Source organism: Canis lupus, chromosome 2 (genome assembly GCF_048164855.1).
Source record: "Canis lupus baileyi chromosome 2, mCanLup2.hap1, whole genome shotgun sequence".
NCBI classification, from domain to species: Eukaryota; Metazoa; Chordata; class Mammalia; order Carnivora; family Canidae; genus Canis; species Canis lupus.
In genome coordinates, this window is record NC_132839.1 from 85,815,537 (window position 1) to 85,843,153 (window position 27,617).

Consider the following 27,617-nt stretch of genomic DNA (forward strand, 5'->3'; position numbering starts at 1 on the left):
CTCTCTGTAAAGTATCTGGCATGTATTACGCATTATTGAATAAGAATACTATCATTACTCTCTCAAGTATTCTCAGGCCCCTTCTCCCAGTTTGGCTTGAAGAGGTGTCAGGTCCAAAAAGTCCAATTGTGCCTTATTTAGCTCAACATCTGGAGAGACTCAGCTGTCCCACATATTTGTTCCTAAATCATTGAATTGCTCACTGAGTTGGCCGCCAAGCTACCTTTTCCAGAGAGGAGAAGAGGAAAAACTTACTTGCAAAGGAAAAGAGAAGGTTCCTCTTGGCCAGGCTGAGGCCTCTTTTGGAAGTCAGCCACAATAAACAGAGAAGATTTATAACAATGAGGATACCCCAAACAGTGTTAAACTGAATTTCAGGGGATCAGGAGGGCAGAACAGAAGAAACAGCTCTTGCATCAGAAGGCTGTCATCTGCTGCCATGTGATCTCTGACAAGTTTCTTTACTTCTCTGTGCCTCAGTTTCTTCATCTGTGAAAAGGGCGATGGTGATGGGAATGATGACTATTGCTCATCGAGTGGGGATGACAGTAAAATAAAATAACATATATGAGGAGTTTTATAAACTAGGAAAACTATTCCATGATGGTTTAACAAAATGGCTAAATTGAATAAAAACAGTTAAATTTAATAAAAATATGAAGTATGTCTTAATTGACAGTAAATATGGAGTTAGTTGTTGAGTCCCCAAAGCCTGAAACATATTCCCAGTTCTTAAAGATCTCCAAAGGGTTGTGAAGATGAGAAAGTTATATTATTTAGGTGTTTGATTTGCTGGAAACCATCTTCTGCAGTAGTTCAGCATTAGTCAATGCCGACTAATTTTTTTCTCTAGAAAATTAGGTGGATCTTGCAGATGCAAAGACACAGCATGGCCTCCCGGAACAAAACAAGACGTACTGAGTCTTGGGATAAGATTGAGAGATCAAAAGCCAGGTGGGCTGTTTGCTTTGTTGCTTGGGTGCCATTTGGTATCATTTCCGTATTTCACTCAGTCAGCGTTGCTCAACTTCCACCCTCTCCATCATCAAAAAGTATTTTTAGTCCCTTTCATTACAGGAAATCTTTGGCGTTGCTCTCAGGGTTGGTCAGATGAGGGAACATGAGTTTTCCATTGTTAGCACGTCTGTAAATAAGAGCTAGCAAATGCATCTTTACATCTTGGAAAGCGTATTTACTCTCATCTGAAGCTGCATCTCATATTTGACCGTTGGCGGGGACCAGAGCAAAGGCGCAAGAAGCTCCTTCACTAGCGAGAAACTGGCCAACTCTCCACCAAGTAGGTGGTTCCCGAGGAACTTTTCCCTCACCCTCTAAGACTGGGTACCCATCCTTGTTCTTGTCCCTATTATTTATATCACAAATATTTCATCATGTAGTACTTGCTCTATACCAGGCACTGTGCTCCAGGTGTGTTAACTTAATGATACTGTCACAACAATCCTATGAAGTAAGTACTTCTTGGAATCCTCTTTTCCAGAAGGAGAAATTGAGACACAAGAAGATTAAGTAGCTTCTCAGAGGTTGCCTATCTCAGATTGTTTTAAGGATTAAACGAGTTAATGATTGTAAAGTGCTTCACACAGTACCTGGCACACCACAAATGATCCACAAGTGTTGGCTAAGTAAATATGCAGAGTCTAGGACAGAGTTAGACTTCAAGGGCTGAACATGTTTGCAAGCACAGCTGGGGGCCAGAGCCTAATTTTTAACCCCCGTCTGCCTCTCCCTTACAGTGAGATCTTGGCCAAGATTGCTTAGCCCCATCAGGGCCTGTGGTCATCATCTGTTGAATGTGTCTGATGATAGAGTAGACCTTTCTTGGGTCAAAATATTGTTGCTTGTGTAACCTATAACAGAAAATTTACCATCAACAACCAAGTTTTAGAAAGAGCCTCTGGGGTGAAGGTCTGTTTGTGCCTGTTTGGGCTCTGAATTCAGAAAGGGGCATGAGATTCCCTAGAACCTCGTACCTGGAGGTGGTGATAACATTGAAGGCAGAGTTCAAGGGCATGGGAAGCCAAATTAGTGTGGAACAATCCTTAGATGTTAACTGCAATAGCATGTGAGGGTCCAGGGAGCATACATTTTGTCTCTTGAGGCAGAGCTGACACTGGAAGACGCTGGTGAGGTGGATGGACTGGGTGGAAAAGTGGGGAGGAAGTTGATGAGGGAGAGCCAACCACTAGAGTGGCATAAGTATGGATTCATCCATCATCGCCCATCTCTTGAGTGTGACATAGGCTATTACAATTCCCCATGACAACAGTACATTGAGTCCACCCAGCCCTTCTACCATTTTAGAGTGACCCCCTTCCCACCCTCCTACATTGGACAGGCGGCTGAAGGGAGGCTCCGAAAGGTTAAGTGCCTCTCTCTCCTTCTCCCCACTTTGAAGTTGGGGAGTATTCTGAGTTTCTCATACAGGCTTCTTCTCAGCTCTCCACAGATTCACGTGACATGAACTTTTCCATTTCCCTTCTGGTTTTGGAAAAACTTCTCACTTCCTTCTTCAACCTGACTCTACAATTATCAGCTCTTCTCAAAGCACTTCCACAGCAGGGGCTCATGGGGGAGGATGTGTCCCCCACTGCCCGTGTTTCCACAGAGAGAGGGGGAGCTTCCGCTCCACTCTCAGGAGAGAAACCGATGACAGACACACTTCCTTCACCCTCCACTCTTCCTTTTTTCTTCCTGGAAACGGAAGTAACTTTCTCTGGCTGGTGAGACTGGGGAAGGGTCCTCTCCTGAGGAGTGGAGGAGGATAGCAACCTTTATTCCAGATCTCTGGAAGCAGCATCCTCGGCTCCTGTTGGTTAGGGCTCTGGTCAATCTTCTGGGAGATAGTTTATCCCAAAGTCTTCAATAAGGGAAAGGGATATTCCTTTTCCCTGATTGAATAGGACATTCAGGATATTCAGAATTTCAACAGGGTCTTAGAAGCCTCCACATTCTCCAGCCCGCCTGCCAGAAACAATGCTGCTTTCACTATTCTGACTGAGTTCTTTGTCTCTCTCTCATTTGGATCCCCACCCAGAGAGGGGCCAGCTTGTGGTTAATTGTCACAATTATTGTCTGCAACAGCCGAGGTCTTGGTTTCCACATGGGGTAGCATTCTTCTTCTCTTTGGGTACCATTGTGCGTGTGTGCACGTGTGCTTGATGATCATCTTTCCCCTGATTTTTAATAGCAGTCCTTAAGGAATATGCAATTCTATTGAATTCCTTTGTCCTGTCCATAATAATTTACTAGTCTATTTAGTTGGCAAACGTCTAATGGATATTTGCATTGCACCTGGTTTTGTGCAAGAGGCCAGGGATACAAAGATGAAAGGATGCATTCCCTTCTCTGGACCTATCAAGCCGGTGGGGAGACAAACATGCAAATAGGCAAATCTAAAACTCTGCAAAAGTTGCTATAGTGGAAACATACTGAGTGTAGCAGAAGTGTAAAATGAATGTCAACAAGGAGGGTGGTGAAGAAGAGGGAGCTCTAAAGCAGGGAGATGAAAGATGAGGAGTTGGCCAGGGGGCCAAGTGAAGAGAGGGTCTCCTTTCAGGTAAAGAATAATGGGGGCACAAGGAAGAATGGGGAGGTCAGGAGCCACAAGTAGTTGTCCACAACTAGAGTTAGAGTGCTAGGTGGGAGTTCCAAGGAGCTGCAGGGAGAGGATGGGGCCAGTTCATTGGGCCCCACTGTGCCCTGCCAAGGACTTGAACTTTATCATGTGGAGGAGGGTTTCTCAAACTTCATTGATGATAAGTATCACTTGGTGGACACTTGCTTAGAATTTGAATGCCCCAGACTCACTCCTGTTGGAGGACCTTAGGATCAGACTAACAAGCACCCTAGTGACTCTTAGAATCAGGCACACTTTGGAAACACTGCTGAATCATGGGGTTTGAAGCCAAGAGGACAGCCATGGAGAGCATTGACTTTTTCTGACATCAGTCTGTTATGTGGAAGATGCATTGGAGGCAGGGTGGCAAAATTGGACGGCTGGTGACAGGTGAGATCATGAGAACCCAATGGGAGGAGGTGCAATGGGTGGGAGTTGAGGAGGACTTCCCAGTAGCAATGTCCCAGATGCACCCACCTTCCTCTCACTTGAGCAAAGAAAAATATCTTCTTGATATTATATAACTTATCTGCTATGGGCTGAATCACGTCTCCCCTCCACACTCCAAATCGATAACCTTAAGCTTTAATCTCCAAAGTGATGATATTTGCAGGTCAGGAGGGTAGGGCCCTCATGATGGGATTAGTTCCTTTTTAAGAACAGATACCAGAGAGCTTGCTCTGAGGACAGAATGAAAAGGCAGCTAACTTTCTGCAAGCTAGAGCCTGATGATATGGGCGTCCTGATACGTAGTTCTGATGTTTAAGCCACCCACTCTGTGGTATTTTGTATAACAGCCTGAGATAACTAATATATTATTTAATCTCCCTTATTAACTCCCTACCCCTCTGGGTAGCAGGAAATATATTTAGAAAAAAAATCTAGTAATTTCCCTATGATTCACCAAAATTCCTTGCAGTCAAGGGGTCACTCTCCTCTTATCTTGACCTTTCAGCAGCATCCAGGGGAGTGGGCCATGCCCTTTACCTGAAAACACTTTTTTTTCTTGCATTCTGTGATGCTGCATCCTGTGAGCTATCTACTCATGCCCACCGTGGCCACTCCATCTCTATCTTTGGTTGAATCCTCCTCCTATGTTTCACTTTGACTTTTAAAATCTGTCTTGGATCCCTTTTTCTATCACATCTTTTCCTGGTGACCTCACTAGTATTTGCTTTAAATTCTATCTAAATGTTGAGGCTTTCCAAACCTATTTCTCCATCACTGGCTTTTCCCAAACACTCCGGATTCTTAGTCAACTGCCTCCTTAGTGTCTTCCCCTGCATGCTTAGCAAACCCAGTCCTCACTCCTTCAACCAGCTGTCTCTCCATTTTGGTAAAAGGTGCTACTATTATCCCAGTTGCTCAAGTAAAAATCTAGGTGGTTTCCTTGATTCCACTCTCTCCCTTAAATTCCATATCAAATCCATCAAGAAATTCTAGAGACTACTTCTGAATATTCTTCTCTCCGTGTCCTAAATCAGTGATTCTCAAACTCGAGTGTACAACAAATTATCTGGATGCCTTATTTTTTAAAAAAATATTTTAAATTTATTTATTCATGAGAGACACAGAGAGAGAGGCAGAGACACAGGCAGAGGGAGAAGCAGGCTCCCTGTGGGGAGCCTGATGTGGGATTTGATCCCAGGACCCTGGGATCACAGCTGAGCCAAAGGCAGACGCTCAACCACTGAGCCACCCAGGGTGCCCCTGGATGCCTTATTAAAACCAAAATGCCTGGCCTCACTCATCCTCAGAGCTTCTGAATCACTAAGTTCAGGGTGGGGCCTGAAACGTGCATTTCTTTCAAAATTTTCAGAAGATGCTCTAGTCATGTACTGTACTTTGAGAACCATCATCCTATAATGTCATCAACTTATCAAGTCTCGCATTATTCCTCCCCTGGACTACCATAACATTGTCCTCATTTGGAAACATTCTTTTTCATGGATTTTTTTTCATGCTTTCTTACTTTCTAGTACTTTTTAAAAAATATCATTTTAATATTTCAGAAAATTCCGGCCTTGGGAGTTTCACTCTCTAAAGTCAGAATGTCGAAAACTCAAGTTCCTAGCTTCCTTTGCAACTAGGATGTAAGCTGGTGACCCAGGCTTTGCCGTTCGGAGACTTTGATTCAGTGCTGAGCAGCTTGAAAAAGGAAGGTCTGTGTAATCTCTTTTATTTTTGGAAACAGCAAAAGACAACTGACTTGGGGGCCTCAAAGAGTGCCACGGTTGAGTTCCATACAAAGAAGTAGCACCAGTTGGGCATCAGCTGCAGGGTTTCCCTCCTTGCAGTTTTCGGAATTGTTCCCGGGCCCTCAACCCCCGAGTCTTGTTTTATGGGCCCTCCGAAAAAAATCTGTGAGCCCAATGCCTTTTAAAATAAAATCCTTCAGAAGAGATTAATTTATTTGATTGAATATTTAATTAAAATACTTACAGAAAATGAAAATAAGTTTCTTTCTGCTAAACCAGCCGGGGTCAGCTTTGCTATTTGCAACTGAGAACTCCAAGTGATAAACCCTTTTGGAATCCATTCTCTGCTCAGTAGATTTCGCACACAGATCTGATTCAGTCACACACCCTGTCCTCACCTTATTTCTCAAAGCCCTCTGGGACCAGGCATCTTCCCATGGCTCTTGCCCACTCTGGCCGACACTTACCAGCCATTGTTTATTTTCTCAAACAAGCAAGCTTGTGACCACCAAAGGGCCTTTGCACATGCCCATGCTTCAGCCTGGTGGGTGCTCCCTTAGGATCTTCACATGACTGACTTTTTGTTAGTTATTCAGAACTCAAGTTTCCTGATAGAAATGAACATCTCAGCAGAAAACTCTTTTCTAACTATGCAGTCTAACGGGGCTAACACGCAACGTATCATAGTAGTTTTGTCTACTGCAGAGCACTCGTCACTCTAGTGTTTCTCTTATTTGTTAATGAGTTTACTGTGTGGCTCCTGAAGAAGACAAACTGTGAGAGCAGGAGTTGTGTGTAAGATTTTCTCCTTTGGTTTATTGCTTGGTTTTTCATTTTTCTTAATGTTGTCTTGGGAAATACAAAAGTTTTTGATTTCTTAATGTTGTCTTAGGAAATACAAAATATTTTATTTATTTATTTGAGAGAGAACACACACACACACACACACACACACACATGAGTGGGAAGGGGTAGAGGGGGAGGGAGAGGGAGAAAGAATCTGAAGCAGACTTGCACTGAGCACCCCACAACTGTGAGATCATGACCTGAGCTGAAACCAAGAGTTGAGGCCGGCCTACTGAGCCACCCATGAGCCCCAGGAAGCACAAAACCTTTCAAGTTTGATGATGTCTGATTTATCAATTTGTTCTTTCATGGATCATACTTGTGGTGTCATATCTATGAAATCCTTGCCTAACCTAAGGTCTTAAAGATTTTCTCTGTGTTACCTTCTAAGTGTCTTATTGTTTTAGCCCTTGTACTTAAGTCCATGATCAATTCGAGTTCAGGTCTGTGTATAGTGTAAGGGTGTAATTGATCTTTTTGCCTGTGCCCCTCCAGTTGTCCCAGCACTGTTTGTTCCAAAGGCTGTCCTTTTTCCAAAGAATTGTGTTGGCACCTTTGCTGAAAATCAATTGACCATCGATGTAAGAAGAAATTAAAGATTTATTTCTGGACCTTCAGTTCTATCCCATTGATCTGCATTTGTAGATCAAATGTTACAATTTGCTTTTGTAGCATTTGTCTCTTGAATCTTTCTAGAATTTATTTTGATTCATGGCATGAGGTTAGGGCCAGAATGGAGCTTCCCCCCTCAAAATAGCTAACAAATATCCTGGCATTGTTTCTCGAATCATCCTTTCCTTCTCCATTGATTGGCCATGTTTATTAAATGGTTAAAAGACATTTTTATAAAAACCTCCTCCATGTTACTCTGACTCATTCCATTTCGCCCCGTCCAGCATTTTAGAAGCCCCTAATCCTCTATTCTGTTTAACCAAATGACAAAAATTGTCCCTACTTCAAAAGAGCTTATGTTGGCAAATAGGAAGAGGACGTTGACACATGTTAGAATAATAAACACGGAACAGATATTTGCATTGGGCCTCACAGAGGGTTAGTGCATTTGTGGAACAGCAACCGAACTGAAGGCATTCTCAGGGGAGTTTTGTGTTTACTTTGGGTGGGGTCGTGGACAAGTCACCCAGCCCCTGCTCAGATTGTTCCTACCCGTTTGTTTGACCCTACCTTACTCTTTTGGGTGGTGGTTGTGGGGTTTTAGAACATCAAACAAGTATGAAATTCTACAGGAAGACTCTACCCATCTCAACATGGCTTAAAAATTCAACATTTTTCTCAATGAAGACACATGAGACGTATTTGTAAAACTTCCAGAAAATCTAAGGCTGAGAGGAGCAGCTTGTAGGACAGGTGATCCATTTAAGGTTCAGTGGGTCTGGACAGGCTGGAAAGCACTGTTGAAACCAAAAAGATAAAATGAAATTCAGAAAAATGTAAACTACTGCATTTTGCCTGAAAAGAAAAAAAAATCAATACCAGAGTGCAAGAGGTTTAGTAAAAAGAATGAAATTTTAGTTTGCCTGGAAAGTTGATGTGGATGTATTGATTCAAGCCTGTTCTGTTTGCAAGGAACAGTGACATACATTTTTCTCAGGACACACAGAGAGGAGTTAAGGAATCACAGGGAGGGGACGTGGGGGGAAAGTTTCAACTGCAGCCTACACAGGCTTCTCCAGTCTGGTCACCCAGTCTAGCCAAAGGAGCTGCATCTTGCTTGGGGTTGGGCCAGAGGCAAGACCATCGCTGCCACCGCCACTAACAACAAAACAAAACAAAAAATATTTTTTATTACCTTTTAAAAAAAAGATTTTATTTATTTATTCACAAGAGACTCATAGAGACAGGCCGAGACACAGGCAGAGGGAGAAGCAGGCTCCCTGCGGGGAGCTCGATGTAAGACTCGATCCTGGGACTCGGAGATCATGCCCTAAGCCAAAGGCAGATGCTCAACCTCTGAGCCACCAGGCATCTCAAAAAACAAAAAATATTTAAGAACACCTAAAACGTGTCCAGATTTCCCAAGTCATCAGGAACTGGGCTCTTGGTAGCTCAGCCTAAGAATTAACTTGTTTTATTCCTTTTACATTTCAGCTGTGGCCTTGCCTGTCCCGAGACTGAGGATGTTGGCTGCTTTAGAAGGTAGGGGACATAGAAATAAATGACGGAATTTTTTTCTCTTCCTTCTTCATTCTTCCTCTCTATAAAGAAATTAGAGCAAATAAACCATGGGCAATTTTGTTTAAATATTGAGATGCATTTTGCAACTTGTTTCTACCTGTTACAGCAGGAATTAATAAAAAATTCAAACCACACGAGAACTTTATGGATACCTTGTGTACTCAAATACATTTTAAAAAGTTGTATACATACTGTATGATACCCTTTCGAAACCTAACGGATAATAAAAAGTTTATCTTTTCATTAAATACTGTCATGCAATGGTGGCCTTTGAATCTTTTTGGTAGCGAATTATTTAAAAAAATAAAATGTGAAATCTTAATGGTTATCTCCGGCTGGGGAACAAATCACCTTAGATTTAGCAGCTTACAAAAATGACAATCACTTATTCATTCATGATTCTGTAATTTCTACAGGCTCAGCAAGGATAATTTAATCATCTCTGCTCTGTGTGCTTGATGTGATGGCTCCATCCCAGGGGCCCTAGGAGCCACTTCCAAGGTGGCTTCACTCCTGTGGGGGCACAAATCATGTAGGGCCCTGAAAGTCCCTTAACTGGAAGGGCTTTGGCTTTTGCTTTTTGTGAGATGGAAAGCCACGGGAGACTTGGGGCCAAACAGCGACATGATATAAATCAGGTAAATCAAGGTTCACATGATTAGCTTGGCTGCTCTGTTGCATATAAATTAAAAGAGGGGGAGGACCAGTTAGGAAGCAACTGGGGACAAATAATGGTGGTTTGGACAAATGAGGCAGCAAGGGGAGCCGATAAGATTGGACCTGGATTAATATTCATCCCTGATTCCTAAAACTTCCATTTTGGCATTATTATGATATACGAACTTACTTTTAGTGTAGGGTTTGAGGTAGTCATCAATTAGATAAAGATTTCTTGAATGCTTATTCTTCATCTCATGCTTTCACGGTGTAGAAAACCCAGTGGCAACTCAAGAAGTAGCTGTGGTTTGGGCGTGAACAATTGACTTAGCTCAGGTAATTGAGCACCTGCTGGCAAAGAACCTAGTCCTGGTCCCATCCTCTGATGGAGATGCGACCCAGATGGATGCTTCGTAAATTAGATCCCTTCAATGGGAGAGCCAGCTCTACCCAGCCCCAACTGGAATGTACTCTTGCAGGGGGTAGAAATCGTATCTCAGTGGCCTTTGTGAGTGACCACCTTCCCCTCACAGCTGGTCAGTGATGGCCCAACAAACCCAGATCGAAACGAATCACATTCCATCAGCCTTCATGCTAGTTGGAGCCATGTAGAGTGAAATTTCTGAGAACAGACCCTATTCTTGGAGGCCCCTGAGTGCAGCCATAGCCTCCTGGGCTCCATTTGGCATTTTTTCTGTTCTTTTTCCTCTTTGGGGAGCCCCAGTGTTCTGCAGTTGTGACATCAGCCGGTGCCCCAGCTGCCAGATGAGCAGAACAAAAGATGTGACTCGGTGACTATTCACATCTGTACTTCTCACAAGCAAACAGACAGATGCCCTTAGCAACGGGGCTCTCCAGCTCGGGGCAGGGGAAATGCACCCCGAAGGGGGAAGTTTCCCTCCTAAGAGCTGATAGAGCCACTTAGCGCTGACAAGGAACATCATGAAACAAAACATTAAACTTTGATGAACAGCAAAGCCTTGGAGGTTTAAGCTGCAAGTCCACAGAGATGTCCTAATCTATATAAACACCCTGCATGCAAATTCCGGCAGGGCTTTGGGCCTTATTTGGATGGTGTTTTTCACTTCCTACCTCAGGAGACAGGGCTCTGAAGGCAAAAGGAGATGCTGTGGTTTTCTTATGAACCCGAACTCGAGTGTAGGGAGCACTTCTTAGGAATTCCTGGCCTCGGCCAGCTCCCATCCTTGGCCCCGTGCCCCCGCCTGGCTCTCTTGCATCCATGCTCGTGGTTTCTTCCTCATCTCAGGAGTGAGTCAGCCTTTCACTGAGTGCCCTCCCTACCCCTGGCCCGGGTCACCTTCCCTCCTGAAGGCTTTCAGGCCAGGGCCCAGCTGAGTGACATAGCCCAGAGTTGGTAGAAGGACAACCACTCAGTGAAAACAGTTGCAAGGTGAACTGGTTCTCTACTGTGGATCAGACACATGCTCCTAGGCCTTACCCTTTCATGGGACTCTCGCGACCCTCCAGGATCTCCGTGGTATTACCAGCCCTGTTTTGCAGACACGATGACTGTAGAGGCTCATGGCCATAAAGTCAGTTGCCCTGGTTGCACAGGTATCGGTGGCAAAGCCAAGACTTGCCCCAGGCAGTCTGGTTCCCAAATGTGGATTCCTAACCATCATCCTCCATCTTGCCTGGCATCTCATTTGGGGGATGGTAAGGAGAGATGAACTGCTTAGACATGGCAAGGAGGAAGAAAGCTGAGCTTTCCCCCTCTCCATTGTAATTCACTCTGCCGTCTTCAAATATTGGAAACTTTTTTTTTTTTGTTTTTGTTGTTGTTTGTGGAGGGGAGTAGCACTTCAGTTTCTCTATGTGGCTCTATTTCTGGCTCTAGGGATAGCACAAGATGCTGGTGACTACTACATGACCAAGTCAGGCCAATCGGAGCACTGAGGGCTTCTGTTTCAACCTGTAGCGAAGCAGTCTCACTTGTTTCTCTGTAATGGTGAGTCAGGGAGGAGGCAGCCTCTGCCGCTATTGGCAGCCATCTTGTGACTGTGAGTATAGTTCCAGTCTGAGAATGGAGTCAACACGCAGCGTAGAGCCAAGTCGAGAGAGTGACACCAGAGCCTGACCTCATCCTTTGAGCATCTGAACCAAGCCATGCACTCTCCAGTTATGTGTGCTCATAAAATCTTATTTTTGCTGATGTCTGTTTGGGTCGGGCTTACTCTTACTTGTAACCAAAAGAATCCTGGTGGATACATTAAGCCTTCAGCAAAAGTGTGGTCTATGTCACAGTCTGCTGTAACTGGGTCATTAAGGAGGCCGCGAGTCTATGTGGGGAGCTCAGGGGCTTGGGCAGAGCCACAGCAGCTTCAGATGTGGACCAGAGCTACTTGTGCGGCCTTTACCAAGTACCATTTCAAGTGCCTTTGTTCATATTAGCTAATTTAACTTACCATTATCTCCATTTTTTAAAAATATGGGAGACTCAGAATTCCAAAGGCATGAGAGAAGCTGGAGAACAGATCCAAATTCACACAGCTTCAGAACTAGGAGTGTGGTAGTGCCAGCTCCAAATGCTGCAGTCTTGCTCTGGGCATGCTCTCAGTGTTGTGCTCCACCGGCCTCTCAGGACCAATGGCAAAGGAGCAGAGGCTCCAAGTGCATTCACAGGACGAAAGAACATTCTTGTAGCAGACAGTCTCTTTTAAAAAAATTCTTTACTTTAAAACATGAAATACAGAAACATGAGGGAAAATTCAAGGGCATTTGTTAAGGAAATTCTGAACCACCCAGCTAGAGACTAAGACTCTTATCCTTTTGGTTTTCCCTTACTGATCCACCCATGACATTAAAGGAGAATAGAAAACAGAGGGTCATGGACAGGCACCAGCTTGGCCAGCTCTGTGCAGAGCTACTGTTCTCCAGAGTCCATCTACCTGTCTCCTGTCTCTAGGGTCTGCTCTTCCCAGACCCTGGCAGTGAACCACCGAGCCCTCCCCAGTAAGGCCTGTTTGCCTCAATTTCAGAGGGAGCCTCCCCTACAGCTGGAGGAAAGGTCTTGGCCCAACCCTCTGGCAACCTGGCCTCACTGAAGCTCTGATTCTCTGCATCTCCAGTTAGTAGATGCTATGTGCTGAGTGAATAGAGGGGGTGAGCATAGGGCCCCTGCTTTGCTCACCACCACTTCCCCATGCCAACCTCCTCATTGAATCCTAGTTCCCCTTGATCCCAGTAACCAAAAAACGCCTTGTTTTGAGCTCAGCTATGTGCCAAGCACTGTCTTAAGCACTTAGCATGTACTTACTCATCTAGACAATCTTATAAGGGAGGAATTACTATTATTCCCATCTCTCAGGTGAGGAAACTGAAATCTCCAAGACACTATTTGAGGGCAAACACTGATATGTGTTGGAGCTTAAGACTCGGGAATGGAGGGGCACCTGGGTGGCTCAGCGGTTGAGCATCTGCCTTCAGCCCAGGCCATGATCCGGGGTCCTGTGATCAAGTCCCGCGTCGGGCTCCCCAGAGGGAGCTGCTTCTCCCTCTTCCTATGTCTCTGTCTCTCTCTCTCTATTTCTCTCATGAATAAATAAATAAAATCTTAAAAAAAAAAAAAGACTGGGGATGGTGCTCTATCCCTCGTGGGCATACCCCTTGGGTAGTGACTATCTCCCTAACTCCCTGCTGCTGTGATGTGGTCCCTTGTCTTGGAACCACAGGTCTGGCAGTTGCCTGAATTGCCCATGAACTGGCCCAGCCCTTTAGATGCACTGGCTTATTGATTATTGTTCCATCCTCCTCCAGGCCCACCTGCCTCTCCATCTTGGATTCAGATCGATTTCAGGTGGTCCTAGTTAACTCCAAGTACACGCCTGGCATTTAGGAAACTAAGCCTCACATTCTCTCAAATCCTGCTACCAGGAGAGGCTGTGCTGTGCACTTGAGTTCTTGTATTGCTGTCTCTGGTCAGTAAGATGGGCCTTTAGGCCTCATTTCCTCTTGTTCTTTGGGGCAGGGCTAGGGCATTGTGGAATAGGAGCAAGCAGGACTGCTTATAATCCTCTGTCCTAATGTCTATGAAATGGATTGTGGTGCTCCAGATGGGTCACTAACATGAGGTGGCCTCTGGCCCCAGCCCTGGAACTCACTCTGAACATGATGGTTTATACCCCTGGAAAGACTCAGAATTCCAGAGCGGTGATATTTCCTTGGCTGTGTTTGGTGGGGATTAGCACTCTCAGCCAACTCTTGATTATCTGTGGGAGAAGGGAGAGGATAGACCATTGACATTTCCAAATAATCCTGGAACTTATTCTGGCCAACAGCTCCAAGTGTCCCCTGTGTTGGATCTCTTTCCAGAGCATCTACCGAGAAGTCAGATCTATGGACTTGGCTTTCAAATCCTCCCCACTTTTCTTCTGTCTTCTGTTTTGCCTTTGTTTGTTTTTTTTTTCTCTGTGAGAGAAAAGCCTCCAGCACTGGATAAGGAAAGAGAAGAGCAGCAAGAGGATTGATGTAGCAAAGTACTCTGTGTAAATAATGGAAAATCCAACTCAAGCCGGCTTAAATAGTACAAGACATTTATTTTGTTATATGAATAACTAAAAAGTCTGCTGGTTAGGATGACATCAGGTAGAGTTAGCTCCAGCAACTGAGATTGCCAGTGCCATGTTTCTCTCCTTCTACCTCCACAGTGTGGGCTTTATCCTTAGATTTTACAAGGCTGTTCCCTGGCAGTTCTAGGCCCTCACCTCATGCCAGCAAATAGTTATGAAATGTCAGACCTCACGTCCTGAGAGGTAAGATATCCTGTCTTTTGGTAGCTCCTAAATGTGAGGAATATCACTCTTTCATTGGCCTACACTGACTTACATGCTCTTCCCTTAACCAATTATTGTGTGTGATAGGAGGTTTATCCTTATTGACTTATGCTAGTTGGAATCCATCCCTGGAGATGGGGTAGGGTCAATCCCATCCAACATACACATACTGAGTGCCCAAAGAGAAATCAGGGTACTGTTGACAGGAGGAGAACCAGATGCTGGGGGAAGCAATAGGTCAACATCCACCATACTTCTATGATCCACATACCATAATGCTCATGGCACCTAGGGGACAGTTACATCTGATAGTGAAATGGAGTACACACTTTTCAAAGCCCTTTTCTCTCTCTTTTCCTTTATTAGATCTTCAGGAAAAACTGTGCATCAATTGCAATGGCCACACATGATTTTCCATGTTTTATAAATAAAACAAAGAGGCTTAGAGAGGTACAGTGGCTTGCTCAAGGTCACTGGCCATACTTGGCAAACCTAGGCTTGAACCATGCCCTCTCTCTCCATCACACTGTGGGCAGAAGTTAGCAGTTGGCAGAGCAGGGTGAGCTCACTGGACAGTGTCATCGCTGCCTCCCTAAAGATGGATTTGGTTAGAGTAAAGAAAGGTTTAAGGTCTATAGACAGGTAGTTCAGACACAAAGATTACTAGACTATGTGGGGTGGGACTAGTAGAGAGTCTAGAACAGAAAGGGTGGGCATTACTCAGTGTTCTTCAGAGAAACACAACCAATAGAAAGTTGATTGATAGATTGTAGGAATTAGCTCACACAGTTATGGAGGCTGAGAAGTCCCACGATCTGCCATCGGGAGGCCAGAGAACCAGGAAAAGGTGGCGGTATAATTCAGTCTGAGCCTGAGGGCCTGAGAATCAGGGGTTGATGGTGCAAGTACTGGTCCGAGTCCGAAAACCTGGGAACCAGGAGCTCCAATGGCTGAGGGCAGGAGAACATGGGTGTCTTAGCTCAAGCGGAGAGAAAGAATTTGCCCTTCCTCCACTTTTTTGTTCTATTTAGGCCCTTAACAGATGGATGATGCCCACCTGCATAGGTAAGGTGATCTTTCCTCAGTCTACCAATTTGAATGCAAAATGTTTCCAGAAGCACCTCCATAGACACACTCAAAAATAATATTTTATTAGCCGTCTGGGTGTCTCTTAGTCCATCACAGAGTGAGTCAGGACACATGCATTAAAGTTGGGGGAAAAAAGTCCCTCAAATTGTGTATGTCACTGAAGGTAAAACTAGGGTGAAAAGAAGATTCCAGGGACTTATGAAAGAAAAGAGACTTATAGGGAGAAGCCTGTGCCTTCTCCGGCCAGCCGGCCCACCCAACCCCACAGTCACTCCCTGCTGTCCTACCTGCTTCTCCAGCTGCCCTCATGGGGCAACCTCACCTCGGTAATCAAATGGAGAGGCCTCTGAAGGCAGAACTTCTCTCTTCCACCTCTCTTCTGACCCCATTTGTCAGGCTTCTACTGGACAGACAGATCTGTTATTTTGGAGGTTTTATTTAGTTCTAGAAGTGACTTTTGAAGATGTTTACATGATACGGAAACTGTAGAATGTAGGCTTCGGTGTCTCAAGTATTTGGATTGGAGTTTGAAGTCTACTTCTTAGTGACCGTGTGACCTTGAGCAAATGACTTTATATTCCTGAGGTTGAACTTTTTCATCTACGACATGAGTGAATAAAAGTCTCAGACCTTCAGGGTCACTGGGGTAAGGCAAATGAAGAAGTTAAACAGTGCTCAATGAATAGATTAATATGTGAAAAGTGCTTAGAGTAGTTCCTGCCACCAAAGAGGTGGTAAAAAAAAAAAAATTACAATGTTTTGAAGCTCCCAATATGACTAATTTTTCTTTTCCATCTAAGTAATCTAAATTTTTGACATGACTGACCACCAGCAAGGTGCTGCCAGCGGCAATCCAGAGTGAAAGCATGCCCTGGGAGAGCAGGCTGCTTTCATTCAGTGTCTACTGCCCTCTGGATTTGTTACCCACCCCCCTGCAGCTCCTTGCTTCTGGGTCACTTGAGGGGGACGTCCCTCCAGTTTCCTAACCATGGCAGCAGGTATGGAGGCTGGGGGTGTGGGAGTGAACAAGAAATGAGTTGAGGGACAGGTCTGGGTGGCAGTGTGGGCAACATGGTTGGTTGGTGTGAGAGAAGAGGAGCAGGAAGCCAGGATATGGTGACTTGGGAAAGAAGGGATCCTTTCGGCGTCTTGGATTGTGAAGCTGGGTGCGTCGCTGACCTGCTTTCCCCAACAGAGCAGCAGCCAAGTTGGCCCTGAAGGAGAGACACCCAGCACACCTGGGGCCTATCTCCTCAGTTCCCATAGCTTAGAGGCACTTCTCCATCAGAGCCTGAGGTGACCTTTGTGTGTGACCCATGAAGGTTAGCACCACAGGTCCTCACTATTTGGGGCTCTTTCCTCGTGGCTAAAGTTAGCTCCCCCTTCTTAAGGCTTCTGCCAAAGAGGACTGCTAAATTCTGAATGTTTGTGTCTCTCTTCCCAAATTTGTATGTTGAAACCTAACCCCAGTGAGATGGTATTTGGAGGTGTGGTCTTCAGGAAGTGAGTAGGGTATGAGAGTGCAACCCTCATGAATGAGATTAGTGCCCTTATGAAAGACACCCAAGATAGTGCCCTTGGCCCTCCCACTGTGGGAGGACATGGGGAAGAGACACCATTTATGAACCAGGAATTGGGCCTTCAGCAGACACCATATCTGTCAGCACCCTGATCTTGGACTTCCCAGCTTTCAAAACTCCGAGAAATAAGTTTTGGTTGTTTATAAGCCACTCAGTCCATGGTATTCTGTGATAGCAGCCCAAATGGACTTAAATAAGGTTGGAAGGAAAGACATTTGGAGAAGCATAGAAGAAGTGAGCTGGCAAGAGCCTGGGCCCGAGGTCAAATCTCAGCCCTTCTGCTTGCAGCATTTGTGACTTTGGGGAACTGCCTAACCCACCTGAACCTCAGTTTCCTCATCTGTAAAATAAGGACTGCTAATATTTGCACTCTCTGCCTTGCAGGGTTGTGTCCACCGCTGCCTATAACGGAAGTGCGTGAATTGTCCTCAGCTTCCTCATCTGTAAAATGGGGTTACGAAGCCTCCTGCAGAGGGTTGTGGTAAGGCTTAAATGCTATGAGGGATGCAAATTACTCACCACAAGGTAGCTCTCAGGATTACTAAACTCCAAGGTGCTTTTATATCCTGGGTTAAGGAAGAAGTCCTATCGCCTTTCATTGACTGAGAGCAACTTAGACATGAAACTAGGCTACATGTGGGGGGCAGTGAGGGTGCTGAGGGGAACAGGTGCCTTTACTGCACCCACAGGGCCCCAACAGTAGAATTAACGAAGCAGGAGGAGTGGTTGGGAGTTTCAAGGAGGAAATGCAGTGAGGAATGAGGCAGACAAAGGCCCATCCTGTTGACCTCAGGAAGCGTAGTGGTGGCACTTGAACTGCAGAAGAATTGCTGTACCAAGGCCCGCTGCAAACCTGGCTTGGGTTGCCATTCCTCCTGGGGAGTTTTGCTGAGCTGAGGATGCTTCATGCCAAGTAGACTAGGGATTCCAAAGGATCTTGGCAAAGATCCTTGTTAAAATGTACATTTCTGCCCTCTCTCCCCAATCAGAATGGACTAGAAAGGTTCTGGGAACCTGTATTTGCAGGGAACACCCCAGACAGGTCTTCTGGCTTGAGAAGCATGGACCAAAAGGACAAAAATAAAACATTATACTAGGGATCCCTGGGTGGTGCAGCGGTTTAGCACCTGCCTTTGGCCCGGGGCGTGATCCTGGAGACCCGGGATCGAATCCCACGTCGGGCTCCCTGCATGGAGCCTGCTTCTCCCTCTGCCTGTGTCTCTGCCTCTCTCTCTCTCTCTCTCTCTCTCTCTCTCTGTGACTATCATGAATAAATAAATAAAATCTTAAAAAAAAAAACATTATACTAAACACTAAATTCTCTTTACACTCTTTCCATAAAGCAATCCTTTGTTCTCAGGGCTGGCTTCATGGGTATGGGGGGTTCTATGTTTAGAGGTTTAATGCTCTGCTGTGGCCATCTTGAAATTCTTAATGTTTGAACAAGGGGGCCCCACATTTTCATTTTGCACTAGGCTTCACAAATTATGTAGCAGGTCCTGTTCACAATATAGATGAAAATTACAGAAAAGATGGACTTGCCTAAGGCTACATAGCCAAGTTGTAGAAGTGGGTTTGGAATCTTGGTGTATCTGATTCCAAAGCTTTGCTACCCCATGACTTTAAGGCTCAAAAGAATGGAAGGACTCTAATAATAGAGTTTCAATTTCTGCCACCTTATTAGGTCTTAGGCTGGGGGAACCCTTCTCTGGGCACCCTCAAACTATATAGGTAGATTTACATCTATGCTCTTGACCAGAAAGATAAGGCTAATGTATAAACTCACTCAACTTCAGGGTAGGGATGATTCTTTGTAACTTCAGGCAGACAGCTCCTGTTGGAGAAATGTGGAGAATCCTTCTCTTCCCTGCCTCTCATGTTAGCTTTACTATACAGTGAGGATATGGCAATAGGGTGGAATGAAAAGTGGACAGGATCTAGAGCCAGAAGGTGGGAGTCCAAAGCCAGCAATGACACTCACTAATTGAACAGCACAGAGTAATGGGTCTCTTGAACAATGAGCATCAGTTTTTTTCAAAACCTTGAATGCCCAAGGTTGTGGTGAAAATGAAATGGTTAGGGGTAGAGGAAACAACGTATAAAGGGTCATATAAGCTCTGGGACATTCATGACTCGGAAGGTTGGTTGGTGCATGCATAAGGAAATGGTTTGGCTGGAGTGAAGGACGCCCGGGTCATGAAGAGGGAAGTTTTGCCTCAGGGTAGGCACCTCTGGTGTCCCTCAGGTGGAACTGGGGCTCATTGGTGGTCTGGAATGGGAGCTCGGTGGCAGATTAGGGGTGCCACAGGGATTGGAACTCTATGTTCTAGTTGCTCAAAGCTGATCTGTCACAAAGGGAGGCCGAACTACCAATAATTATAGTAAAACCCACCTACGATGGGGTGGGACACAGAGAGCTCCGTTGAGAGAGAGGTGTTTGGAGTGTCAGCATATTTTGTGTTAGGTAAGAACCCAATCCCTTCTTGCATCAGAGCCCGGGATGGGGGACAGCAGTTTGAGAATCAAGGAGAAGCAGAAAATAGCCCCTGGAGAAGGAGGTTTGCTATACATCAGAGACAGTGTTTTGTTTGGTTTTTAAAGCAGGATGTTGCTCCTAAATCTTTGCTTTTAAGACTATGGGGCTAAGATAAGTCAGTCCTCGGGGACTACAGATAGCAAGGAGCCAGGGGCTCACTGGAACAAGGACTCTGAGGCTCTGAGGCAGAGAGAGGTGGGGGACAGGGTGAGGGCAGATGGTCAGAGTGGCTCTCCGTCTGCACAGACAAGAGTGAGTCTCTAGAGGCCTCAAACCCGCTCTGTGGGAAAGGTGGCCAATGTGAAAGCTCCATGTTGAGAGGCAGGTGCCAAGGGCTGGTTAAGAAGGAACAACAGGTCAGCACAGCCTGGGGTGGATGAGCGCTCACAAATTAGGCTTCCGATACAAGAGATGTGAAATAGCTGGGTACTCTACTTGATGCTAGAGAGAAGTTGACTTTACTGCTTCTCAAACTGGGGTCCAAGGGTCCTTGAGTGTCTGGAGATGAATCTTGGGAGTCCATGGATTCTTTTCGAGGATATTTACATTTTAGGTTTTCATATTGATGACATCCTAAAAAAAAAGTCAGTCTAAACATAATCTGGGTCATCTGGGTCAGCGGATTTCAATCCCCCCCCCTTTTTTTTTTGGCATCCACTCACAGAGGAATCCATTTTACATGATGACCTGGTTTCCAGTATGAATATGAATACACTGATATTCATACTCACATAAACAGAGCGGCTGGGCGGCCTGTCTAGGGCAGTGCAGCTGCACCAGTTGTGAAAATAATAGGAACATTCCAGGCCACTTGGTAAATAGCTCTATAACCTTTTAAGTGTCACCACTACTACCTCTCTGATGGTGTTGGTTCCCTCTCTAGGATCCTCCCCCACCCAGGATGCAACAACCAGCAGAGGTGAGAAGAGGGGGGGAGTACAGTTTCCTGTGATTGCTGTGACAAATGGCCACAAACTGGTAGTCTAAACACCAGACATTTATTCTCTCACTTCTGGATGCCAGAAGTCTGAAATCGGTTTCACTGGGTCAAAACCAAGGTATTACAGAGCCGTGCTTCTATCTGTGTCAGATCTCCCTCTGCCTTTCTCTTATAAGAACACCTGTGATTACATAGTGTGGCCCACACAGATAACCCAGGATAATCTAGCCATCTCAACACCCTAAACTTAATCACACCTGCAAAGATTCTTTTTTCCTTCTAATGTAACATTCTCGGGTTCCAGGGATCAGGACCTGCAATTGCTGGGGATCATTATGCAGCCTACTACAGTGAGCTTGGAGGGCCCCTGCTCCAGAGATGGTGCACCTGCACTTCTTTGGATTGGTCGCCTCTGTGTGCACATGTATGAAACAATTTTCTGTATACAATACTTATTGACACCATATGACAAATTTTGAGAGTTTTTCTTTTCTATATCTTTTTTTTTAATAAGTGCTTGTTTCAGTACACTAAATTGACCCACTGTTGGGTTGTGACCCAGTTTGAAAAACACTGCAATAACTTATAACCTAATAACTTAGTGATGCCACACTTCCATTCTCTATATTTGTGTCAATGGCACTAAACCTATATTATTGCAGGTTAATGAGAAAAGAACAAGAATAGAGAGAGCTTTAATATGTACATGATGTAGTATAGGACTGACATAAAAACAGACACAAAGACCAATGAACAGAATAAGAGCCCAGAAATAAATCCAAGCATATATGATCAACTAATTTTTGACAAGGGCAACAGGGATACATAATGGCACTGGGAAAATAGGACATTCACATGCAGAAGAATGAAACTGGACCTTTGTCTTACACCATATATAAAAATAAATTCAAAATGGATTAAGGCCTAGACTTGAAACTGTATAACTCTTAGAAGAAAACATAGGGGAAAAACTCCTTGATATCAGCCTTCACAATGATTTTTAAAATAAGACACCAAAAGCTTGGGTGCCAAAACCAGAAATAAATAAGTGAGGCCACATCAAACAGAAAAGCTTCTGCACAGAAAGAAAAAAAAATATCAACAAAATGAATAAGCAACCTACAAATTGGGAGAAAATATGTACAAACCACACATCAGTTAAGAAGTTAATATCCAAATTATATAAGGAACTGCTACAGCTCAACAGCAAAAACCAAACAAACAAAAAACCCAAACAACCCGATTTCAAAATGTGCAAAAGGCCTAAATAAACATTTTTCTGAAGAAGACATACAACTGGCTGGCCAGCAGTTATATGAAAATGTGTTCAATATCACTGATCATCAGAGAAATGCAAATCAAAACCACAGTGAGATATCACCTCACACCTGTTAGAATGGTTATCTTAAAAAACAAAACAAAACAAAAAAAGAGATAAGTATAGGTGAGGATACGGAGAAAGGGAGCCTTTGTACATTTTTGATGGGAACACAAATTGGTACAGCCAATATTATATCTATGAAGGTTTCTCAGAAAACTAAAAATAGAATTACTATTTGATCTAATGAAACTTCTGAGTATATACCTAAGGGAAGTGAAATTAGTCCTTCAAAGAGATACCTGTGCTCTTGTATTTATTGCAGCATTATTCACAATAGCTAAGATATGGAAACAATTTAAAATTCCATTGATGAATAAATGGATAAGTAAATTGTGATATATGTACACACATACACAATGGAAAATTATTCATCCTTAAAAAAGGAGATCCTGCCATTTGCAACAAGTTGAATGAATGGAGGACATTACACTAGGTGAAATAAGCTGCACACAAAACGAAGAAAACCTGCATGATTTCACTTATATACGGAATCTAAAAAAGCCCATCCACAGAAGCAGAGAGAATGGTGGTTATCAAGGATGGGCAATGGGGAAATGTTGGTCAAAGAGTACAAAGTTAGAGTTAGGTAGGATGAATAAACCTAGAGCTGTACTGTGCAGCATGATGACTATTATTAACAAAATGCCTTGGGGTTGTGAATTTGAGCCCCATGTTCAGTGTAGAGATTACTTAAGTAAATAAAACTTAAAAAACAACAACAACAACAAAAAAAACCATTTTAAACCTGTAGGTTTTTTGATTATTTTATTTTATTTTATTTATTTATTTTTTAAAGGTTTTATTTATCCATTCATGCGGGACAGAGAGGCAGAGACACAGGCAGAGGGAGAAGCAGGCTCCATGCAGGGAGCCCGATGTGGGACTCGATCCTGGGACTCTAGGATCATGCTCTGAGCCCAAGGCAGATGCTCAACCGCTGAGCCACCCAGGCTGCCCATTTTTTGATTATTTTAAAATAATCTTTCTGCTTCGAATGTTAAAGATAGAAAAATTAAATTAAAATTAAAAAAAAAGATAGAAAAATTATGTGGTACCCAAATAGAAACCCTCCATCTCAGTCAAGGCCAGGTGGGGAACCCCTGTGAGTGAAGGGACTGGTTGCCACTACACTGATGCTAGTTCCTCAGCAGCTCCACTTTGAGCCTAAGCCAATTTGAGTATTTCTAAGTAGGCCAGTCTTACAATATCATCACGATATTTCTAAGAGTTGGAAGGGCCAGTCAGTTTATAAAAACCCAACCTGTTGGTTTTTCAGGAGAGAAAAATCAGGCCCCAAAAGGTAAGTTAATCAAGGTCACTGGAGTTCATGATGAAACAAAAACTTTAATTCAGACAATAATCCTGACTTCCAGTGTAGACCTCTTTCCACAGAAACTTGATTCTCCTTCCATGTAATGTTTGTATTTTACAAAATGCCCACTATATTAAATACAAACACAAAACCAGTGTGTAGCTACTCTGAGGTCCTTTTAGGGTACATGCATTCATGTATGTACATGTACATGTACATTCATGTACATGCATTGCTAATCTGGCAGCAAAGATTTAGGAGCAACATCTGGCTTTAAAAACCAAACAAAACACTGTCTCTGATGTATAGCAAACCTCCTTCTCCAGGGGCTATTTTCTGCTTCTCCTTGATTCTCAAACTGCTGTCCCCCATCCCGGGCTCTGATGCAAGAAGGGATTGGGTTCTTACCTAACACAAAATATGCTGACACTCCAAACACCTCTCTCTCAACGGAGCTCTCTGTGTCCCACCCCATCATAGGTGGGTTTTACTATAATTATTGGTAGTTCGGCCTACCAATATAGATAGTTTTGGATACAAATATTCTTAGGACCCTTTGAAATGACTTACCAAAAGGAAGGCCAACAAGCAAAACACAATCTGACCACTCGCTGGTTATTAATTCACTTCATTTTCTCTGAGCCTCCATTTCCTCATCTGCAACATGAAACGACGGCCCTGTGCTCGATGTCCTCATTGGACTAATACGAAGCTGAACTGAGATGATGTATGTGAAAGAACTTGGTGTTAATATAGTGTAGAGCATTTTCAGACATCACCTTATAAGATGCCAGTGAAATCATCAGAACATAGACTAATAGAGTCATTGAAATGGAGGGAATGGCTGGGCTCAAGTCCGCTTACGAGATGTGTAATTCCAAGCAGAGTAACATCACGTCTGGGTCTCTATTTCCTCGTTTGAGAAATGGGGATAGTAATAGTGTTTATCTTATAGGGCTTTTATGAGGATTATATGGATTAATTCCTATAAACCACTGTGTGGCACATAGTAAGTACTCAATAAGAGTTAGCTATTATTATTATCTTGCAGACTTGCTGATGGTGATGTCTTTTTCACTGTTGTAGAGGTCTTCTCACTGTTGTACTCGTGTGAAGCTTTAAAAGTCAGCAAACTTAGTGCCTCTGGAAACCATAGATGGGAACCTCTACACCTCTCCTGGGAATCCTTCCATTATTAGCATTCTAGTAGGAAAAGCAGAGCTGCCTACCAGAGCCAAGTTGGCAACCGAAGCAACCTGCTACCCCCACTTCCCAAGGCCCAGTTTACATCAGTGGGAGCTTGACAGCACGAGAAGGGACCCGTGTTGGCTTTGACCTGGCTGCTGGAGTAGAGCGAAGGGCAGCAGGGGCCTCAGGCAAAGCCGCCCCTTGTGAGGATTCTGGCAGAGTATACAAGTCAAACAGGATCAGGGTGGGGCATGATTTGGCCCAGAGAACCCATTGGCACCAGCTCGTGAAAGGTGGGAACAGGGAGTGCCCCAGATGATTCAATGGGTGGCATGTTTCCCTCTGCACAGCTGCCAAAAATGCCTCTCAGGCACTGGTTAAGAGGCAGCGAGTACAAGGGTGGCTGGAAGGCCAACCCCTTCAGGGCCACTCCAGTTTCTCTCACACCTCTGCGCCTTCACAATGATGATTTTCTCTGCTTGGAATATCTTCCTCTCCCTACCACCTGGACAAAAACCTAGGCCCTAGCTCATTTATCAGGTCCTACTTCAAGACTGTGGGCAAAAGTTTCTGGGCTCTACTAGGCAGAGCGAGGTGTTTTGGACCCCTCACAAACCATATGTATCCCACCCACTGTTCCCTTAAACACTCCTTCTTATATATGTACATTGTAATGCTCGACCCACTATCGCACGTTACAATTGTTTGCTGGTATGTGGTCATGCCAATGGGGATGCTCACCGACAAGATTTCCTCTAGCTTTGACCTTGTCAAAGTGGTGAGTCTAGAAGGACATGATTATTTTTTCCCCTTTTAACTTTTTATTTTTATTTTTTTAAGATTTTATTTATTCATTCATGAGATACACACACACACACACACACACACACACACACACAGAGGCAGAGACACAGGCAGAGGGAGAAGCAGGCTCCATGCAGGGAGCCCGATGTAGGACTTGATCCCGGGTCTCCAGGATCACGCCCTGGGCTGAAAGTGGCACTAAACTGCTGAGCCACCCGGGCTGCCCTAACTTTTTATTTTGAAAAAATTTCAATCTTACAGAAAAATTGAAGAAAAAAAACAAAGCACAGAAGTTCCCCACATACCCTTCACGAGGGGCATGGTTCTACCATACAATCCTACCATAGCTGAATGGCCAAGGGGAGCCAGTCCCTAGATGGTGATGTGGGCCAGGTTAAACCAGACTCTCACAGTCAGGGATTTGGACTGGGAGAGTCTCCAGCAATGAGCAGTAGTAACTGAAGCTGAAAGGTCATGACATACAGAGAACCTGTGGTGGACGGTGTGATGTGCTGCCCAGATCCCATTCAGAAATGAAGGATCTATTCCCTCAGCTGCTGATGGCACTGCCAGCAGATAACCCTCGATTGTCAGCTTTTCGGGAGAATTGTCTCTACTGAAGACTCCCCTTTCTCCCCATCTAAGCATGTGTCCTTCCCAGGGAAGCCCATTTCCAATGGTTGCTTGGGAAAATTTGGAATATCATCTCAGCTTCAGAGTGATTTAGTTGGCTGAGGCTTTTGTCAATACTACGATGACCAAGAATCCCAGTTTGCCTGGTATAGCGGCAGTTGCAGGGACAAAAGCTAAAATCTGGGAAGTCCCTAGCAAATGAGTAGGTCATGCAAGTCAAGACAGCACTGCGGCTCAACTGCTCTCCCCATTTATTTCTATCAGTGTCTTTTTCCTTCTGCAGGTGGGAATCCCAAAAGTACTCCCTAATAAACCTCTGGCCTGCTAATCACCATCTCAGGGTCTGCTTCCCAGGGGACCCAAACTATGACCCTGGAGAAGCGATGATGTAAAAATTTAAATTATAAGGCATTGGAAGCTCTAAATAAGCAGGAACTATAAGGTAGAGAAAAGCTATGTTATAGGGAGCCCAGAACTCAGTTGGGGATGGAAGTGAAAGAAGCTGACGATAGTAGTTATGTCAATAGCAGCTCTGGGCTGAGGGTTCTAGAACTATTTTGGGTCTCTAGTAAATAGATCTTCTTCATTCTTTTCTAACTTTTATCATAAACTTAAATATTTTGCTCATCAGTTCAATGTTACATTTTTTTTTTTTACTAGAATATGAGTTCCATAAGATTTTGGACAAGGGTCTATAGTATTTGAGACCCATAACTATCCTTTAAGATCATGCTTCATGAAGGCTTCTGTAATGGCATCTGTCTTAAATTTAGGCACCTCCACTTCCCATATTGCTCTCTGTGTTTCTACAGCAAACTCTCCACTTATTTGAGATGGTTTGGGTAGGTTCCCATCTTTGTATCCAAAATATTAACACTTCTGCATCAGCAAGGGATTTGGTTGGTTGTTGTCCACAGAAACCAATTCTGGAAATCTTAAGGGAAAGAAATAAACTTACTGGAACAATATGAGGGGGTTCTCAAGATCAAAGAAAGACAACGGCTAGAGAATGGGCAAGAACCAGAGGTTCTGGGATCCCTGGGTGGCGCAGCGATTTGGCGCCTGCCTTTGGCCCAGGGCGCGATCCTGGAGACCCGGGATCGAATCCCACGTCGGGTTCCCGGCATGGAGCCTGCTTGCTTCTCCCTCTGCCTGTGTCTCTGCCTCTCTCTCTCTCTCTCTCTCTCTCTATCAAAAATAAATAAATAAATCTTTAAAAAAAAAAAAAAAAAAAAAGAACCAGAGGTTCTGCCACTAACATCATGATGATTAGAACCTCCAGCCATACTCAAGGTTCTTATAACACCATCAAAATTCCTCGTCCTGGGAGAGCCTCTGGTTGGCTGATCCTAGTCATATGCTCACCTGGAGCTGCACCAGGAATGGAAAAGGAAGAGAGAGAGGAGCAGCTAGCAATTTTGACTTCTGTGGTGTGAGAGTGTACTGACTATCTCAAACACACAGTGTGGGGGATTTCCCAAACGAGGGAGTGATATGCTAAGAGGAAGTTGGGGTTAAGGGCTGGAAGCCAAAAAACAACAGATGTCCACTTCAGTGTCCATCTCCCTTATAGGCTAGAAGCAGGGACTATGAATTTTCATCTTTGTATCCTAGATGCCTAGTGCCTGGTACTCAGTAGGTGCTTAATAGATTTTTTTTTTTTTTTTTAAGAAATTGCAGGTTAGGGGATTCCTGGATGGCGCAGCGGTTTGGCGCCTGCCTTTGGCCCAGGGCGCGATCCTGGAGACCCGGGATCGAATCCCACGTCGGGCTCCTGGTGCATGGAGCCTGCTTCTCCCTCTGCCTGTGTCTCTGCCTCTCTCTCTCTGT

General features: G+C 44.4%; 1 long non-coding RNA gene across 1 annotated transcript; it reads left to right on the forward strand.

Annotated features, from left to right (window-relative positions):
* Positions 1 to 1,120: 1,120 nt before the first annotated feature.
* LOC140622859 (uncharacterized) lies at positions 1,121 to 27,617 on the forward strand. The gene is made up of 4 exons (XR_012022532.1): positions 1,121 to 1,297; positions 8,788 to 8,835; positions 17,378 to 17,474; positions 27,459 to 27,617. It is a non-coding gene; the product is annotated as an uncharacterized lncRNA (long non-coding RNA).